Raw genomic sequence first — 7,353 nt, forward strand, 5'->3', positions numbered from 1 at the left:
ATTTGTCCTCTTGAAACTGGTGCCATCCCTATTGTCCTCTTGAAACTGATGCCATCCTTAGTAGAGGTCCAGCACAACCATGGGCTATTTCCTGGGGTCCTGATGTACTTAGTATGTAACTATCAGTGTGACCACGAGAATTAGGTAAACATATGGATTAACAATTGTGCACATTTACAGTGTTGACTTAGACATGTTGACTCATAAACATCATCTGATGGTTAAACTCCTGCTTAATATCAGTTGCATGGAGTCGGACAATGAGCTTTGTACACAAAACAAAAAAATGAGCTTTGTACACAGGTTATTTTTATGCCTCATGTGGCTTAATTTAGTCAATATGATTTGGAGATGAAATTTTAGTTTTTGAAATGAGTGAATCCTCATTGTACACAATCTACTAGATGTAATTGAGATAATCGCTGACTATAACTGGGAGAATGGGGGTGGCACCCTCTTTTTTTCTTATTTAGCTTTTTTTCTCTCTTCCTCTATAGCTGCCTCCCATTGCAATGAGGCTTTTCTTGTTTTAATATGTCTCATAATTTGCAAACTGAGCAAATCTTTATTAAGCAACTCTCATGTGCATATCACTGTGCTAGTTGCCCCAAAGGCACAAAGATGAAAAAAGGTAGTCCCCGATCTTAAGGTCAAGTGAAAGAAAGGAGGGAAGACTTTCCACTGGGGGAAAGCCCTTCTTAGAAGGCTTCATTGAATCTGGACCTTCAAGGATGGGTAGGGTTTTGATGGATGGTAAAGGCTTGCTGGTAGAGAGAACTGGATGGGAAGATTTAGAGTTGGGAAAGTTCTGGGTGTATTTGCATGAAGATAAATAGTCCAAAGTTAGGCCTGGGAATGGGGGTTCTTTTTCATGTATATCTTGGGAACCTGGGGGTTGTGAGGGAGGATAAGAAAGCTTGGCAGGGAGAATACTATTGTGTTAAAGGAAGTGTTTGATGCAGCTTGAGTTTTAACATCTGCTGGTCAATTCTAAGTGGACAAGAGCCAAGATATGCATGGTGCTGAGTGGTTACCCAGAGTGAAGAGAAAGCTGTATGTGTAAAGGTGGCCCTCTCTAGAATTGAGGGGCTTGAGAGAGCCTGAGGAGACAGTGAGCTGGGATGCTGGTAGGCTGCTGGGACTTGGTCTCTGTTCCCTGGCTCCCTCCCATTCCTCGCCATCTGAGGCTGATGAGGCATGGCCAGTTTCTTTGGCAGTGTTTTTTTTTGTTTTTAATTTTTATTTTTTAAATCTGCATGAGAATTTTCTGGGGTTCTTTTAAAAACTCAAGACTGCTTAGGTCCAATCTAAATCTAAATCAGTGAATGTCTGAAGTCTACTGAGTTTAGGTGTGTGCAATTTAATCCTTTGCTGAGTTTGGGTGTATGCAGTTTAATCCTTGCAATGATATTGTGGCAGTGCTGCATTACTTGACTTCAGGGGGCTCAAAATAAGTAAGTGGTCTGAGAAAAAGGCAAAGTCAAGGCCTAGCACTAAGATAATTAGCTCCCAGGCCCCTGCTTTTTCTACTACACCACTGCTGTCTCAACAACAAGAATTGCTCTCCTCAAAGCCAGCTGTAAATGTTTTCAAATCATGGCATGTTCTGGCCTTGTTTTGTAGGAACACATTAGTAGTCCCTGGGGAATATTTCAAAGCAAAGTCTTCTTTTCAGCATGCGCAGATGGGCACTTGCCATTTAAGTTTCAAGAGAGAGGAGAGGGTATATATATCAAGTATTCCATGGCTTCTGTTAAAATTACCTTGGGTTTTGGAAGATTTTGTTCACGTTTTAAACCTTTTTTTTCCTGAGGTGCTATTCTGGATGGTCAGGTGATGAGCAGGAGGTTCAAAAGAAAGAATGATACGTTTCAGGTTTTCTGCTTAATGATGTTCAAAAGAAGCCAGTGTAGGTGATTGGAGTGTGAACCCACCGGCAGGGTATGTTTTAATTTCCATTTAAAGTGGGGCAGAAGCCCGTGGGGAGCCAGCCTGACCTCATTTAACTGGCGAACGGTAGGTATGTGCATAGCTAATAAAGAAAGTATTTTATATTTGTAAAAGGCTTTATGCTTTGAAAGTTCTTTGACACATTTTATTATACTTTTGATTCCTCTAATAGTCCCAAGAGGAGGTCAGTATTATTATAACCTCTTTGGCTACATGGAAAATGAGATGCAAAAAAATGTAGCAATGTGCCCAATGTCACCTGTAATCCCACAATCACATTGGCACAATTACAGTTCTAGAGATCATGTCTGATGCTGTTTCTATTACAGTAAAAATCACCACGAGACAGGGTACGCTTTCCCCTTTTAAATCAAAGTGAGATCACTGTATTACTAGGTATCACTTCCGACTCTGCTGGATTCATTGACCGATCAGGCAAAAAACTGCATTCCTCTGGACTCTAAAATCCTCTTTTGAAAAATGAGGATCACAAATGAGCCCCGAATCTCCCTTATATCTTAAAATGGTATTATTCTTCTCGTGGTTTACTTTCCATGGAACATTACGTGCTTCCTTACCCAACTTCCAGGGAAGGTCAAGTGTATTTTAGCCTGCTTCCCTGGATTGGATTGGATATTTTGGATTTGGTAAGCATGTCTAAAAACCCTTAAGACTGCTTTTTTCTTACCCCAAGAATTAAAGTGGGGGAGGTAGGGAATCAACTCAGCTGATGAGGTCCATCTTTTCCTTTAATGTGTATAAAGTGTAGCTATGCTATGATGTCATTAAAAATTCTTTCAGAGCTATTTGGTAGAGATGCTTGTCGAAAAAAATAGAAACATGGAAGGAAGACAGAAGAAAAACCCAGCCTGTTCTGATAGAAGACTGTTCTGATAATTCTAAAATGCAAAACGTATGTGTTCCAAAAGAAAAGGCATCAACAGGGTGAAGAAGCAGAGAGCATTAGTTAGGAGGCCTTTAGAATCCATAATTCCAGCCTCTTCATTTTATAGGTATGGACCTTATGCTTCAGAGAGGTAGATACCTTACCCAAAGTCATATGGCGGGCAATGACAATGCCAGGCTGGAAAGAAGAGAGCCAATTTTTGAATGTCTATTTTGCCAGGGGCTTTAAAAAAATCTCCCGATTTCATGGGTTGAAGTATGTTTCTCTCAGTCTCCCATTTTCCCAGTCTCAATTCATATGTTGACATCCTCACCCCAGTACCTTGGAATGTGATTTTATTTGGAGATAGAGTCTTCATGAGGTTAATAGTTAAGTCAAGTTAAAAAGAGGTCATTGGATGGACTCTAATCCAGTGTGACTGGTGTCCTTATAAAAAGGGGAGATTTAGATACACATGAGCTTACAGAAAGAACACCATGTGGGCCGGGCGCAGTGGCTCACGTCTGTAATCCCAGCACTTTGAGTGGCTGAGGCGGATGGATCACGAGGTCAGGAGTTCAACACCAGCCTGGCCAACATGGTGAAACCCCGTGTCTACTAAAACTATAAGAATTAGCTGGGCGTGGTGGCACGCATCTGTAGTCCCAGCTACTTGGGAGGCTGAGGCAGGAGAATCACTTGAACCTGGGAAGCAGAGGTTGCAGTGAGCTGAGATTGCACCACTGCACTCCAGCCTGGGTGACAGAGTGAGACTCCATCACACACACAAAAAAAGAACACCATGTGAACATGAAGACAGACATTTACAAACCAAAGAGAAAGACCCGGAACAGAGCCTCCTCGAACAGCCCATAGGAATAACCAACCTATCCACACCTGAATCTCAGACTTTCAGCCTCCAGAGCTGTGAGACAATAAATCTATTGTTTAAGTCACCCAGTTTGTGGTACCTTGTTATGGCGGCACTAGGAGATGGTGACTCCCAACAACTTCTTTGGTGGGTATTGTTTTTCTTATAATATTTAATAGTTGAGGAGGCTGAAAGGTTGTTAAGCAGGGGAGTTATGTTAGATTTCAAAGTCCATTCAGCTTTTGCCATGTGATGTGGCTCTGCTGGGAGGCAGAGCTACGAATTAAATAGGCCTTCCCTCTCCTCCTTTACTCTACACTATTTAGGTGTGAAACTGTCATGGAAGGCCTCAGTGCATTTAGTGACCACTGAGCTTTATAGTTGAATCATGAAGTTTTTTTGTTTTTTTTTTTCCTCTCAAGAGAGGGTTTTTCCTCAAATGTTTTCAACCATGAGAATTGGTAGGACCCAGGTCTAGGTGGATAAGCTCTTAGCTTTAGCAGTTGGAGAATTTAAACTCTTCAGTATATCAAGTGGTTTGTTTTACTTTAAACCCAAACATCTGCAGCTGCAAGTAGAAATAGTATAACCAGTCAAGTGTCAGGTCACAATTGTGCAGAAGTTAAGATGCAGTGTTTCTTTTCAACACCAGGAAGCCCACTGTGAACCGGGCTAAATGTGAGGTTAGGAAGCCCGCTGGAGTGATTGTATTAAGCAGTTTTAAAAGCTACTTAAGTTGAGAAGATGTGTGCTTGTTTCATTTCTTTAAACAGAGTTCCAAAAACATGGTTTCTCTCAGTGTTGGCCTGTAAACTCTAATAGCTTTCCAAATCAAGGTACCTGTTTTGTAGAAAAATTATGTTTTATAGAATCGTGTTTTGTAGAAAAAGCATATTTAAGTACTTGGGGTTTTTTTTTTTTGTCTTAAAATATCTCTAAACTTCAGCTTCCTTAGCTATGAAATGTGGTAAAATCTGCCTTATGAGATTTTTGTGGGGGTGAAATGAAATGTGTGTTAGGAATTTTGGGAAAGTAGAAAGTCGTACACCCAAGTAAATAGTAGTTTTAATTAGACTATCAGTTTACCCAGATAAACATTAAAATAGTCTTAGAATCCATTCATTCAGAAGTGAAAGCCAAGGCTCCCTTCTCCTATTTTGGAAGACCAGAGTGAGTATATTTATATATGGCATTTGTTGATACTTTGGGGAAAAACGTAAGTGAATTCAAGGTCTTGATATTATTAATTGACATGTTCCTCTTCTCACTCTTGATAAATGGTTTACAGCTACATCTAAAGGTTTTCACTCTATTTGTTCTTGTATTTCTGGCTCTACTGAGTCAGGCATGGATTGCACTGGCCATGGTCCAAGGTTTGAGTTTTTAAAAAAGTGAAGAAAACAAGCAGCTGTGTTGTACCCACAGCACCAAACCCAGTCACATACCACACCTCACTGTTCCCTCTTATAGCCATCTGGGTGGGTATATGGCAGTCAGGGGCAAAGAAAAGGAAAAAGGTATATGCAATTCTGGGAGATTTGCTGGAAGGAGGTGGCAGAAGGTGCATGCAGAAGTGACGAGTGTGGGATTGGAGTGCACAGTGGCCATGTAGAAGCGTGCCTCTGGAGACTTCCTTGGTTTGAATTCCAGCAGTTTCCCATCCATGCCTAAGTTTTCTCGTTTATAAAATGGGAATGATGAAAATCTGGTGATAGAACAGGTTATATATGTAGGCCAGCACATGGCAGCACTTGATGCTGGCCATTGTTACTCTCTTATATTGATGGTCTGTTTGTGCATCCTCTTCCCCTGTTAGACTGGGAGCTCATTGAGAATGTCTTGTTCATCTTTCTGTCTGCTAACATGAATATTGTTGAAGGAATGAGCCAAAAAGACTACAGAAGTCTTGTTTACCTTCAGTGTCTCTCTTAGCCCCATCTATCATTATTCTTGAGGATAACTTGAAAGTAAGTTGGAGGGGTTTGGTTACCCAGGAGCTGGCAGGGATGGGGTGAGTAATCCTCCATTTTTTGGAAATCATTTGGTTCCAGATGTAGACAAGACATACAAATACTGTGGCTCACTGATAGCCCCTCGGCGTTGACAGCAGCAACTTTAAAAGTTAAGAGTCAAAAGAGGCATTGGAGGTTTATTGTTATTTAGAATGTGCAAGCAGGCATCTGCCTAGAACAAAGTGGCTGAATATAAAGTTTGCCTTGAAGGAGCAGCATCAAGGATAAGGTCATTTCTTTACTGGTATTGAGTGGCACATTTGTTATCACAGTCCTCTGCTGTCCTGTCTCTGCCTTTCTTTCTGGCTTTGCAGGGCCTTGCCTGCCCTTCCCTCCTGTCTTTGCTCTCCTCTGATGTCAGTGTTGTTTATGTAGAGGCCAGTCCCCATCCTAAGAGAGGGGGTGACTCATGGGAAGAACCGCATGTCCTTTTACATTTCCCACCTTTCACCCCTTCCTCATCCCACATTGATCAAGACAAAATTAAGCACTCAATAGATGTTGGCCGGATTTGGTTCCTGCCTCCCTCTCTTTTCCCCAAAGCCAAACAGGCCAAACTTGCCTACACATAGCTTTGAGGCACATGAAATTGAACACATTTTCTAGGGTCACAGCTGAATGACTAGATCAGCTCACATGCTATCAGGAATAGTAAGAAGCAGATAATTCAGTGGAGATTTAACACCCAGAATGGATTTAACTTTTCCCAGCTCTCAGTTTTGAAGCCTTACTGATGTGTAGCAGGAAATACAGCACTATTATTGTAAATCCAGTAGAATACAGGGTCCTGCAGGTCCTGTACAGAGGCCTTATACACTGTGAACACCAGCATAGACATGGGGAAGTTGGCCTGGGTAGCAGAGGGTTTTGGCCTGTTTAGTGGAACAGTCTCCTCTTCTGCTGTCGCTGTTAGATCACATGTTGGGGTCCCTTGTGAAGCCCATGTTCTGTGGATTCCATGTCTGCCCCTTATTTTAGTCATATCGGATTTATGAAAATGGTTTATTAGAGGGTAATAGTCTGGCTATCCTTTAGAAATTATATATTTTAAGTTGTTGGTTGCAAGAGACTTGGAATTTTCTAGGAAGATTTATTTTAGTTAAGTTGTGTGTGCGGTGTGTGTGTTAGGGGTGTGTGTCAGGGAGGTCCCAGGCAAGCTTTAGAACCAGCTGGGTCATTTCAATGTTCAAAATGAAAACAGAAAAGAAAAATTTACCTTTGTATCCTGGAAAGGGTAGATGGGAAACATGCATTCCATACTTTTGGAGTTTATTTTGGCAGCAGGACGTGGCCTATTTCTTTGGCACCCTGTGTCTAGTGGATTACATTGTGGGCATTTGCTTATTCTGCCTTGTGGAAAAGACCTCTCAAAGGCAGAGCTGTGTCCAAACAGAATCTAGTCAGCTGTGTGCCTTCTTGCACAAACCAGGGGACTATGGGTAGTCACTTTATATGATCCATGTATGAATGAATGCAACATTGATGAACAGTATAGCTCCATGTAAGGCAGCAATCAGTTTCTAACTGTAGATGAGGGAAGATTTATTATGCGATGGAAAAAGAATTCATAAACCAGCATTTCCCCTTGTGAGTTCCATGGAAGACTAGTCTCCAAATATGATCCACAAAACGAT

Source organism: Macaca mulatta, chromosome 13 (assembly GCF_049350105.2).
Source record: "Macaca mulatta isolate MMU2019108-1 chromosome 13, T2T-MMU8v2.0, whole genome shotgun sequence".
NCBI classification, from domain to species: Eukaryota; Metazoa; Chordata; class Mammalia; order Primates; family Cercopithecidae; genus Macaca; species Macaca mulatta.